Source organism: Anomaloglossus baeobatrachus, chromosome 2 (assembly GCF_048569485.1).
Source record: "Anomaloglossus baeobatrachus isolate aAnoBae1 chromosome 2, aAnoBae1.hap1, whole genome shotgun sequence".
Taxonomy (NCBI): Eukaryota; Metazoa; Chordata; class Amphibia; order Anura; family Aromobatidae; genus Anomaloglossus; species Anomaloglossus baeobatrachus.
Window position 1 is genome coordinate 248598423 of NC_134354.1, and position 14294 is coordinate 248612716.

At 41.0% G+C, this 14294-nt stretch overlaps 2 non-coding genes across 2 annotated transcripts; both read right to left on the reverse strand.

Annotated features, from left to right (window-relative positions):
- Positions 1–749: 749 nt before the first annotated feature.
- Positions 750–821, reverse strand: TRNAP-AGG (transfer RNA proline (anticodon AGG)). The gene has a single exon. It is a non-coding gene; the product is annotated as a tRNA-Pro (tRNA).
- Positions 822–13476: 12655 nt separating this feature from the next.
- Positions 13477–13548, reverse strand: TRNAP-AGG (transfer RNA proline (anticodon AGG)). The gene has a single exon. It is a non-coding gene; the product is annotated as a tRNA-Pro (tRNA).
- Between the last annotated feature and the right edge of the window lie 746 nt (positions 13549–14294).

The window sequence follows — 14294 nt, forward strand, 5'->3', positions numbered from 1 at the left end:
GAGCTCCTTTCTCTTTCACAGCTACATGCTGACTCCTCACTCTCTCACTCTCTGAGGTAAACTGAAACTCTGACCTTCCTCTCTGCTCTACACTCTGCTGGCTCTTCCCACCCCCCGGTTGCTAAGCTACCACCCTATGGGAGCAGGGATGGGTCTTATGACCCCTCCCAGCATGCAGCATGGGAGGGTTGCTGCCACTGTCCCTGATCCCAGTGTGTGCCTAGCAATGGGTGTAGTACAGTTTTACCTGTGAACTGGCATGTACCCCTTTCCTTACCCAGGATGGGACATCACACCTATGACTGGGGTGCAATGTCTCTGTGGCGACGGAAGCCTCAGGGGCGCCACATATATATGTGTTTTTGTGAATTTTTCTTTAAATATATATGTGTACATACGCCTGTATGTGTATGTATCTGTGCATGTCTATGTGTGGATGGGGTCCACTGAGACTCTTTCGCCCAGGGCCCACAAAACCTGGAGCCGGCCCTGCCTCCACACCATTCTGTTTAACAGCTCACAGGCAGTGGATGCAAAAGGATCAGCTCTCCACTTTCCAGTACAAGGTCCTTGTGCTTTTGAACCTCATGAGCCAAATAAAATGACATAACAGGCCAAATTTGGTTTTGGGCTTGAAATGCTGTAGATCAATAATCAGATTAACTTTTCATTTTGTATTTCTTGTTGCAGAAAAAAACATTTAACATTTAGAAAAATAATTACCTTGGCCGTTTAAATTTTTTAAAAATGGGCTCGTCCGGGATTTGAACCCGGGACCTCTCGCACCCTAAGCGAGAATCATACCCCTAGACCAACGAGCCAGCTGAAAACTTTTTCTTCCAGATGTTGATAAAAAATACACTCATTTCAATTATATTATAAAGCTATACTGAGAGTTAGGTCATCTTCAGGTCTTTATTATATAATTACCTCAATATATTCTATTGTATTAATTATTTTAAATTATGTAAGCAGAAAATTGTTTAAAATGATGGAAAATTTTATATGAAGGTATTGTAATGTAAGCAGTTTATCAACATAGGAATATTTTTTATCAAATCCTTTATATATACAGGAGTAATAAATGTAGCAGTTTAGACGAGATGAAAGTTTCTTTTTTACTGCGTGAAATAATGTAATTGGAGAGAATGTAATTGATGCACTGATGGGCTGTCAGGTCTCACAACAACCCTCTCTGCTCCCACTGTTAGTAACATATGGGTGATTAAGCCGCAGTTGGATAATGCTAATACTATACCATCAACCCGGCTAGACTAGTCATACATTGTACATTATAAGGGTCTGACAAAAAAGAGATACAGTATTTCATTTATTTTGAAACATTTTAGATCTTAGTAAACAAAGTCAAACATAAAGAATGTGGATAAAATCTCCTCATATTTCTGTGTCAGATAAATATTTTGTAGAATATCTTGTTTTACACATGCATGTATATTATAGCTCATTTTGCTTTTTTTATTTATATATATATATATATATATATATATATATATATATATATATATTTACATATATATATGAAATCATTTTTTTTTTCTCATGCATGTACTGATGCAAATTCCAGTAGTGAGGAGCTTTTGTTTGAAGTTTCAAGCAGTTACGAGTGCCACATCAGCAGTGAAACAGAGGCCGTGTTGGATCACATCCACAGTCTGCAGCTTTCCATCTTCGCAATGTCTCATACTGGGTGGGAATGGCTGTAGGAATTTAAACACTCCTGTTAAACTGTTTATTTAATGGATGATAAAAACAATACAATTCATAATTATGCAAATCCCTTAAAGAGGTATTCCCAAAACAGGATAGAGGATAAATTACTGATCATTGAGGATCCATGGACTTTCCTGGTAAAGCCAAACACAACAGTACTCGGCTATTTCCACAGTCTCATGGACAACGAATGCGGTAGAGATCGAGAATGTTCACCTACAGTTCTGCCCAACCTTTTGTGTTTCTTGAGCCTCTTTCTTTGGAACACTGGGGTTCCCACAGTTGGACATCCAGCAATCATTAAGTTATCCCTTATCCCTATTTTGCAAATTTCTATTTTATTGCACCCATACTTTTCAATTATATGTATACATACATACTACATTTATTGTAAAGCAACCCTTACTAATATAGGGGTATATACATATAACATGGAAAAAAAAAGCATTTTGCTAAATGCCTATTATATCCAGAAAAAATGCTAATGTTTCTAGAAAACATGAAATATAATATGTGCATTCATCAGGGACTTTGCTATAACTATGAAGATTAGTGGAGCAAGCTCAAAAGTATGTAGCCACCCACTATCCCAATGTTAGTTTATAATATAAACGGTACTCTAATTCTAGAGACTGTTGCTCCCGTACCACTGTGGCCAGCTGTTGCAGCACCAGTCTTCCCGAGTAGCACCCAGACTTACACCTGCAGCGTAACACCTTCACTATCAGGGGCTCTGGAGAAAACCAGGTGTAGGCACGTAGTTAAGCCCCTCTGGGTTTTCGATGTGCTGTGGCCCAGTGGGTCCTGTTGTGAATATAGTTGGACTAGGTTCCAGTTTGGGGCTTTTTGTCTGAAAACCCTGCCCCACCCCCCAACCCTGCCCTAACTTCACAAATATAGCTTGGTCTTTTGCTTCCCATACAAAGCAAGTTTTTTAACTGCAGGTGAGGTTACATATCGGCTTGGGATCCCAAAAATAGAGATTACCTTGGTGTTGGTTTGGGGGCTCTTTTGCATTGATCAATACAATGGCTAACATCTCGTATTTTCCTATTATTCATAGCAGTTATGCAGATTTTATTTTCAAGTTTTTCACTTTTTCAGATAGTTCATTGTATTTTTCAGTCTAGTATTCCCATAGCAGTTTTGCTTTTCATCATTCCCATATACATTGTGACTTGTGTGCAACTCTTTATCCTATTGTATGGCTTGCTGAATAGAAACCAGATAGTTAGGGATGATTAGCAATCAGGGTGTTCTGACTGGGCCTATCTAACTGAGTAGTGTTCTCTTGTTCCTGGCCGGTGCTCAATGTTGCTTTCTGTGTACTAAGGAAATTCCGAAGCCAGCCCTGCCTTCTGTGTCTACCAGAACTCCTTTCAGATAAGTTTGGTCTTTGTACCTCTGCTGGTGGTTTCCACCTTCTTGTTGTTTTTCTGTTTAGGTACTAAGGCTTGTTTCCTATTTTGCCTGTGTGGAGTTCTGGGTGGAGTTGGATCATTCCCTGCTGGGAATGTCTGTGTATCTTGCTCCATATTCTGCCATGTATGTTGTTTTGTCATGCTTAGTACTAATTTCAGTTCCTCCACTATATTAGTGTTTTGCTTGGATCCCAGTAACACCTGAGTACTTATATAGTGGGGGAGAGCCCGTGTGGGTTCAGTATTTTTCCATATCAGGCATGTTGGTATTTTCACGGCTGCAGGTAGTGCTCTTTTCTGTCTGTTCCTATTTAGATAGGTAAAAGATTCAGCAACGATGAGGCCCAAACTAACTGTGTATTGTGTTTTCCTACATCACCGTCATCTTTATATGTGGGGGGCTATCTATATCTTTGGGTACTGCACCGAGACAGATTAGCCTTTCCGTATTTCTCTCTGTCCGATTAATTAGTTCTCCGGCTGTGTCAAGGTGACCAGGTCATCGTAAGGCACGTCCCATGGCTACTTCTAGTTGTGTGTTAGTGTTAGATCTGCAGTTCACTGAGATTCCAACCACTCTGGTAACATTCTGGGTTTCCTTGTTTTTTTGTACGTTTTTTTATCCTCCTCGGTCACTGAATCATAACAGGGTTCATTAACATAACTGCTTGCCCGGCGAGCATAACAGTGTGGGTATATTGTACAAAGGGGCAGTGTGTGGGGGGATATTATACTGAGGGGCAGTATGGGGAGATAATAAACAGAGGAGCAGTGTGGGGGGATAATAAACAAAGGGACAGTGTGGGGGATAATAAACAGAGAGGCAGTATTTTGGGGATATTATACAGGGGGCAGTGTGTGAGGGATATTATACAGAGGGTGAGTGTGTGCAGTTATATTATACAGAGGGGCAGTGTGTGCAGTTATATTATACAGAGGGGCAGTGTGGGGTGATATTATATAGAGGGGCAGTGTGTGAGGGATATTATACAGAGGGTGAGTGTGTGCAGTTATATTATACAGAGGGGCAGTGTGTGCAGTTATATTATACAGAGGGGCAGTGTGGGGTGATATTATATAGAGGGGCAGTGTGTGGGGATATTGTACAGAGGGACAGCTTGTGGGGATATTTTATACAGGGGGCAGAGTAAGGGATATTACACATAGGGGCAGCTTGTGGGGATATATTATACAGAGGGCCAGTGTGTGGGGTTAATTTATACAAAGCATCAGTGTGTGGGGGATATTATACAAAGGGACTGTGTGTGAGATATTATACAAAGGGGCAGTGTGGGGGATATTATACAGAAGGGCATAGTGGGGGAATATTATACAGAGGGGCAGTGTATGGGATGATATTATATAGAGGAGCAGTGTGTGGGTGTATATTATTCACAAGGGCATTGTTTGTGGGGGGATATTATAGAGATGAGCAGTGTGGGGGGATGTTAAACAGAGGGGCAGTGCAGGATAATATTGAAAGGGGAAGTGTGTGGGGGGATATTATACAGGGGGCAGTGTGTGGGAGTATTCTACAGAGGGGCAGTATGTGGGTATATATTATATAGAGGAGCAGTGTGTGGTGATATCTTATACCAAGGGGCAGTGTGAGGAGATATTATACAGAGGGGCAGCTTGTGAGGGTATATTATACAAAGTAACAGCTTGTGGGGGTATATTATACAAAGGGGCAGTTTGTGGGGGATATTATACAGAGAGGCAGTGTGTGGGGGGATATTATACAGAGGAGCAGTGTGTGGGGGTATTATACAGAGGGGCAGTGTGTGGGGGTATTATACAGAGAAGCAGTGTGTGGGGATATATTATACAGAGAGGCAATGTGGGGGGATATTATACAGAGGGACAGCTTGTGGGGGATATCATACAGAGCCACGGTGTGTGTGGGATATTATACAGAGGGGCAGTGTGGCAGTGTGGGGGGATATTATACAGAGCGGCAGCGTAGGAGGATATTATCCAGAGGGACAGCTTGTGGGGGTATATTATAACATATATATATATATATATATATTATATGTAAACATATATATATATATATACATATATATATACATATAAACACACACAGTGAAGGGAATAATTATTTGATCCCTTGCCGATTATTTTATATATATATATATATATATATATACATATACATATAAACACACACAGTGAAGGGAATAATTATTTGATCCCTTGCCGATTTTGTACGTTTGCCCACTAACAAAGACATGAAATGATATACATCCTGTGGATACACAAACTGTTGCTTGGCTTGACAAAGGTTCTTTGGAACTGAAACGTTGCCACTGGGCTCAATAAATCCTTTATGCTTTCACTGAAATCACTGGAGTGCCGAGTTGCCAAGCAACAGCCTCAAAATCTTAATGATTTAGAGATGATTTGAAAAAAGGAGTGGGCCAAAAATTCTTCCTGACATGTGCGCAACCTCATCATCAACTACAAAAAATATCTGACTGCTGTGCTTGACAACAAGGGTTTTGCCACCAAGTATTGTTATTTCTCTCCGCAAAATGCAAACAAATTCATATAATGTGTACAATGTGATTTTCTGGATTTTATTTTGGATATTCTATCTCTCACTTTTAAAATTACCTACTTTAACACTATAGACTGTTATATTTTTATCAGTGGGCAAACTTACAAAATCAGCAAGGCATCAAATAATTATTTCCTTCACTGTGCATATACAGTATATATATATATATATATATATATATATATATATATATATATATATATATCTTTCTTCTTACAAAAGATCAATGCCATCCGCAAAGAAATCTTTGAAAAATCCCCTCAGAGCCTGGATCCGCTCCTCTCCCTCACCACAAGCTCACTATCAATATTCGAGCCTGTCACAGAAGAAGTGACGCGTCTCCTTGCCTCTTCCCGCCCAACAACATGCACCAGTGACCCTATTCCCTCACATCTCCATCAGGCTCTCTCCCCAGCTGTCACTACCTATCTACCCAAAATGTTTAACCTCTCTCTCTCATCAGGTATCTTTCCTTCATCATTTAAACATGCCATCATAACCCCTCTGCTTAAAAAACCTTCCCTCAATCAGAACTGTACCACTAACTACAGACCAGTCTCTAACCTTCCCTTTATCTCTAAGAACGCTTGGTCCACTCTCGACTAATCCGCTATTTATCTGAAAACTCACTTCTTGATCCCTCTCAATCTGGTTTCCGCTCTTTACACTCCACCGAAACGGCCCTCACCAAAGTCTCAAATGATCTATTAACAGCAAAATCTAAAGGCCACTATTCCCTATTTTTTCTCTTGGATCTCTTAGCCGCTTTTGACACTGTGGACCACCAACTTCTCCTCACTATGCTACACTCTATTGGCCTCAAGGACACCGCTCTCGCCTGGTTCTCCTCCTATCTCTCTGACCGCTCCTTCACTGTTTCCTTTGCTGGCTCTTACTCCACTCCTCTCCCCATCACCTTCGGGGTTCCTCAAGGCTCAGTCTTGGGCCCTCTCCTCTTCTCTCTATACACAGCCCCTATTGGACAAACCATTAGCAGATTCGGTTTCCAATACCATTTCTATGCTGATGACACCCAATTATATACATCATCTCCAATCACCACCCCTGCTTTGTTACAAAATACCAGGGATTGTCTGTCTGCTGTCTCTCAAAGCATGTCCTCCCTCTATCTGAAACTGAATCTCTCAAAAACTGAGTTCTTTGTGTTTCCTCCCTCTACCAACCAACCTACACCTGACATCTCAATCACCTTTGATGATTTAATCATTATTCCCAAGCAGCATGCTCGCTGTCTTGGGGTCATATTTGACTCAGAACTCTCCTTCATTCCCCATATACAATCACTCACTCGCACATGTCACCTACATCTCAAAAACATCTCCAGAATCCGACCATTTCTTACTTTCGAAACTGCAAAAACCCTTACTGTCGCTCTTATTCATTCCCGCCTGGATTACTGCAACTCTTTATTGATTGGTCTCCCTCGGACCAAACTCTCCCCGCTCCAATCCATCTTGAATGCAGCAAGTGTGCTTCACCTTTTGTGTCCCCTTTTTTTCCCCATAGATTGTAAGCTTTCGAACAGGGCCCTCATTCCTACTGTAGCTGTTCCATTATGTACTATTTTGTTTTGTATTTGTCTATACAACCCCCCACCAGATTGTAAAGTGCTGTGGAATATGTTGGCGCTATATAAATGAACTTTATTATATTTTATATATATATATATATATATATTGTGAGGCAGTGACAGGGGTAATATTTGAAGACCGCTATGTGTCCCCCAGAATGTGTCTGGAAACCCTCTGAGTTTGCTATAGCTATTACTGGGAGTATAGCACAAAAGGTAACAGGGAGACAGATCCCTCCTCCCAGTCCAGGTTTTGTAGCAATCCTCATGTCCGGCATTTTCATTTAAAATCATGCAGAGCACAGCAGGGTATGTCTCAGTTGAGAGCCAGGCTTGGTGAAGCTAACACATGCCGTGTTGGACATGAGCTGGGCTGGCTCTGTGTGGAGTGAACACAGGCCAAGAGTGTGAGCCTAGGAGAACCTTACACAGATCCCTGCGGTTAACGGGGTCCTAAGGTAACAAGACTTTTTGATGCAAAGAATTTGTCTATGTGCACCGGCTGTGATCCGGAAGAGACTTTGACAGTGGGAAATTGGATCTATTTATGCTGCAACAATAAATAGACTGTTGGTGTGAACACGCTGCTGCCTCACTGCCTCACGTTTTTGCCCAAGCAACGCTGCTACCTCACAATATATACACACACAAACATTCCAGACAAAACAAAACTCTGAACAGCACAACTATTCAAAATCCTGGGTGTTGGGCCTTACCACAACCTTTCAGTAGTCGTTATAATATCCAGACCAAAAAAGCATAGGCAGTACTCCAGTGATTTCAGTGAAAACATAAAGGCTTTATTGAGCCAGGTGGCAACTTTTCAGTTCCAAAGAACCTTTGTCAAGCCACTGTTTGTGTATCCACAGGATATATATCATTATCCATTTACATCTCAATTGATTTTCATTAACATATTTTTACAAAACTATAACATTACTTTTAGTGTGATTACATGTGTGAAGGTTTTTTATAAGTCAATAGGGCTCTAAATTTTATATGCACCAATTAATACATTCATTTTCAAAGTGCTTTGTGTTTACATTAGTGCCAAAGTATAATACATCATTAAACATGGTCATGTGTACATAATAATTTGTGAGAATGACTCACCTATTTGCGTGCTATGGTAAACATATCTCCGTTACAATAGCGCCAAACTCGGCGTCTAGAAAACTGTAATGCGCATGTCTAATTGCCTCTTAGCAAGTGGACCAACCAGGGAGAGCTATTGTTAGAAGGGAAAGAAGGTGATCCAGCTCAGCTGTGGCAAGGTCCGGCTGGCATGCAAGGATAACACTCTGGTGGTGCAGGGATCCAATAGAAGAAAAAATAATCCAGCTTCCGGAATAATATAAAATCTTGTGTATGCTTTATTTTAAAGGACGTAAAAAATACTTGTCATTACAAGGGACAAAATAGGGAGCCCATGTGCGGCAACGCGTTTCGAACGCTACCTGCGCTCTTTATCAAGCCTGAGTAAAAGAATGTTACCCACAAGCTTTTAAACTCATTCCTACCAATGGGAGGGGTGAGTTTAATCAGAAAAACACATGTGCTATCACAGGGTAGATAATATACGAAACACACAATACAAAAATTCCACAATAAGTGAATAAGGAAAATTATATACAAGAGGAAAAAAAATCATAAATGCATGAACATACAATAATATATATATATATTTTTTTTATTTTTTTTTTTATATAAAAAAACCCCCAAATAAAACACTCTTTTATCCGAGATGTACATGCAAACATTATCTAGCAATATTTAATAATGAAACATGACATCTCGTCTCAGATTAAGACCATTGGGTATTATAGTTCCCAAATGAAATATCCAAAAGGCCTCACGTGTGTGGACCTGATGTTGGATATCACCACCACGAGGAGAAATTTTAACTTTTTCCAATCCGAAAACACACAAAAAAATCAGTATTGCAATTATGATGTGAAATAAAATGCCTAGATGCTGATGAAAGATTTCTTGTTGAAATAACAGGGTCCTTTGGAATTGTAAATATCACGGATGTGTTCATTAAACCGCACCTTGAGTTTTCTCACTGTACAACCAATATAAAGTAAATTATAACTGGTGCACTTAATACAATAAACCACATTAGTGGTGTTGCAATTAATGTACCTAGAAATAGGATATGTGGCAGTCTCATCAGTGTTAGAAAATGAACTGCATGGTAAGGCAAATTCACATGTGCGGCATCATGAGGTGCCGCACCTAAAAAATCCCTTGTGTTCAAGCCAGGTGGAAACAGGTTTATTTTTTACAAAAAAACTGGGTGAAAGTATGTTGCCTAATGAAGGTGCTTTTTTAGCAACCACATTGCACCCGATTGTAATATAGTTGCAAGGACAGGATCCTCAATTAAAACAGGTAAGTAGCATTTAATAATGTGCTTAATGTGATTAAATTGTGTGCTATATTGTAAAGATAATACTATTTTATTATGTGGCTCAGCATTAATTTTGTTGTTATTTTTGCGTTTAGATAAATTTTCTGAAAAATCTATCAATTGTTCGCGTTTTTTATTTTCTACTACTTTGCGTGTTCTCTGAAGTGTCCAGGATGGATAACCCCTTGCATTTAATCTAGATTCAGCTGATCTTATTTCATTGCTATAGATGGAATGCTCACTGCAATTTCGTAGAACCCTAGTAAATTCACCCACTGGCACGGCTTTAATCGTATGATTAGGATGGCTACTTTTAGCATGCAAAATTGTATTGCCGGCCAAGGGTTTGCGATAGATGCAAGTAGATATAATCTGGCTTGGCATACCTGTAAAAGTTAAATCCAAAAAAATAATTTTATTGTTATTACTGTAATGGGTCAATTTTAGATTAAATTGATTATTGTTTAGATAATTCATGAACTCAGGAATTAATGAGATGGGACCGTTCCAAATAAATAACTGATCATCGATAAATCTACCGTACCAGTGGATGAATTTACAGTAAGGGTTTTCAGTGCAATATAGATGTGTTTCCTCCCAAGGAGCCATAACTAAATTCACGATTGAAGGCAAAAATTTGGCACCCATAGAAGCTCAGTGGTACTGTATATAAAATTGTTTGTTAAACACAAAAAAATTGAGTTCCATCAAAAATTGCCCAACCTGAATAATATAGTTTTGAAATGCTGAAAAAAAGGAACAATATTTATTCAAACGAAAAATCAGAGCTTGTCTAGCAACAGATAAGGGGATAGTAGTGTAAAGTGATATGACATCGCAACTAAGGCAACTGAAATTCGGTTGCCAAATTTTATTAGAAAACTGGTCAAGAATATCAATATTGTCTTTAATGTACCCTGGAGTTCTATGAGTGAATGGCTGCAGAATTAAGTCCAACCATTCACTCATATGTTCATTAGATAATCCAATGCCTGAGACTATTGGTCTCATTGGGGGTGGTGATATTCCTTTGTGTTCCTTTGGGTAAAGCATGCAGTGTCTGAGTGATTTTAGTTGGCTTAGTTGTGATGTCGTATCGCTTTGCACTAGTACTACACCCCACACTGAGTCCCGGGGCATTCTCCCCTACCCGTGGAGGGCTACGACACCTTGCTGCCCCACTTCATCATCCCGGGTACTCCCAACGGCAGAGGCGGTATTCCCAAATTACCGTACACCACGGGTGACGTCACAAACTATATCAATCCCCCTGTAAATACCGCCCTTTTCATTTGAGTTACCGCACGACCCCGGGTCCGGAGACCCTCGAGCAACAGCGAACCCGGATCCGAGCAGCTCGGCTGCTTCCAGGGGGGCAGCACATACAGTGTATGTATATATATATATATATATATATATATATGTTACGCGGGGGACCCGGGGAAGCATGCCAAGATGGTATAGAGACAGCTTCCGCCGGTCAAGGTCCACTGTGCGGTGTAGGGGACCGCTGCTACGGTTGAAGAGTGAGCGGGTTTCTGCTGACGATCGTCTGCTACGTCACAGGCGATCTGCGTACACCGGCTTGCCCTAACCCGTGAGGGTTGTATGGAACGGAGCTCACCGCTCAGTATACTTGTTGCACAATGAAGCACAGTGGTGCCTACGCACGTGTGCCCAAACGGAAGTCACGGAAATGTAGCACGAGGGTAGTACAGGGGTGCCCACGCACATGTGCCAAAACGGAAGTCACGGAAACGTGGCACGAGGGTAGCACAGTGGTGCCCACGCACGTGTGCTTCAACAAGAAGGTGAGTCCGGAGGAGTCCCGAGGAGCTCACCAAGGTCAGGAACACGGCCTACAAACAAGGTACTGCCTGACCAGTAAGGACAAATTCCACAAGTAGACAAGATGCTTGAACAGTGGCGTAGCAACACACTGCCAGTCATCTAACAATAGAGAACGGTCGCGTGCCACCATATTGGCAAGCGGAGCTTTTAAGGAAGCGCAGCTTCACCCAAAGGCAGGCATGAGGCGGTGACGACGGACTTGGCCCAATCAGGGTCCACGATGTCCCAGCCCGGCCAGTCAGGGTTCACCATGTCATCAGCCTCACTGATGTCAAAGCAATCGGCTTGCGGCGTGTCATCAAGCCGTGTGACGTCAGTGGGCAAATCAACACATGCCACGTGGTGCACATGCGCATCTTCCCACCTCTGGGACAAAGAGGCGGGATCCGCAGTTTCACAATGTGCAGGGATAACGAAACTCTTGCTGCTACCCTGAACAGCTATCCTATGCACATTGCGTAGTCTCCTAGACCTTCAGCGCTGCTGAGCAGGAGGGCTCGTGGCAGGCAAGGAATGGGACACCACATCATTCCTTGTAACAGGGGAGTCACGAGGTGTAACATATATATATATATATATATATATATATATATATATATATATATATATAGTATATAATTATATATGCACACATACTTACAACCAGAAGATATATGATGGGAACTGGTGGAGTCTCAATGGGGCCCAAAATGTTTGCCGGTATGAGGTCCTGAAAATCCAGGTGGCAATCCTGGGTAAAGCTCTCCTGGCTGTGCCATCACCTGCAAGTTGCTGAATACAGTGGAGAAGTGTATGTTGGTGGTCAGAATACAAGATGGCGTCCAGTCCCTGGGCTAGCAGCATTCTCTATGCTTACTGTTGTCTATGACAAAGGCAAGCACTTAGCATAGGGGATAAACCAGAAGAGGGAGTGTGTGCCATCTTGGATTTTCAACTCTTGCACGTACCTCCACACCATTCTGTTGAACAGCTCACAGGCAGTGGATGCCAAGAGATTGGCTCTCCAGTTTCCAGTACATGGTCATTATGCTTAGGAATCTCATGAGCCAAATAAAATAACATAGCAGCAAACACACACACACTTGCAATGTCCCATCATGGTTCCCCATTGTGCCATTAAACACACACACTAGCAATGTCCCCTCCTGGTCCCCTATTGTGCCATTACACACACACACAAGCAATGTACTATCTTGATCCCCTATTGTGCCATTAAACACACACAAACACACACACTAGCAATGTTCCATCCTGGTCCCCTATTGTGCCATTCTAGTCACACACACCTACACTAGCAATGTCCCATCCTGGTTCCCTATTGTGCCATTAAACACACACACAGACATACACATTCTTCTCACTAATTCTCCTTACCTGTCATCCATTCCTTTGGCATTCTCTACCCTGCTTCTTGTGGCCCGCAGGCATGAGCCCCCCCTTGACAATCGCAGCGGCTGTCAGTGCTCCATCTAAACTTCAGATCAACATTTTGCCACCGTCACACAGAGACAAGCTCTCTCTGCACTATTCCAATGGCAGCCACTGGCCAACCAGAGGCAAGCAGGTGATAAAATACTCATCAGCTGCTTCCCTCTGATTAGTCAGTGGCTGCCATTAGAGTAGTACAGAGAGAGCTTGATTCTGTGCAGTGCCAATAAAACGTTCTGAAGTAAAGCAATGACGACTGTGGCCCCTACACTGGCCGCAATCAATGAGGGGCCCACAAGAAACAGTCTGAGGGGCCTCATGCGGCCCACATGTTTGAGACCTCTGCTCTAGATCAATGAGCAGATTAAGGAATCACATTTGTATTTCTTGTTGCAGAAAAAAAAGAAAAAATACTTAAGTCTTTAATACATCCACAAGAACAGTTACTTTGGCAAATTAATTTAAAAAAAAAAAAAATGGGCTCGTCCGGGATTTGAACCCGGGACCTCTCGCACCCTAAGCGAGAATCATACCCCTAGACCAACGAGCCAGCTGAAAACTTTTTCTTACAGATGTTGTTAAGAAATACTACTCTAAGAATATCCCAGTGGTGGCTTCAATTTATATTTTAAAGTAGTACTAAGAGTTAGGTCATTTTCAGGTCTTTACTTTAATTTCCTCAATATTTTCTATTTGATTAATTTTCAATGATGTAAGCAAAAAACTGTTTTTGAAATTTTATATGAATGGAATTGTAATTTAAGCAATTTATTAACATAGAAATATTTGTTATTGAGCCTTCTATATATAGGAGTAATAAATGTGGCAGTTTAGAAAAGATGGAAGATTTTCTTTTGCTGCATGAAATTATGTAAATGGAGAGATTGTAATTGATGCAATGATGGATAAAATGTTCTTATATTTCTGTAGCAGCAAAATATTTTGTAAAACTGTGTTTTACATATGCATGTGTTATATACAGTATATATATATATATATATATATATATATATAGAGATGCAGTATGTATGTATATATGTCATATATATATATATATATATATATATTATTTTCTCACGTACGTACAGATGCGAATTCCAGTGGGCAGGAGCTTCATTTAAAGTATTATAATCTGTTTCAGGCAGTTACAAGTGCCACATCAGCAGTGAAGCAGAGATCGTATCATATTACATCAGGGGGTCTCAAACTCGGCTGGGTGTATGGGCCGCACACAGGAAAAAAATAATTTGAGGTGGCGCATTCCTTTCAGGACAGAGTGACATTGGTAGTTGTGAG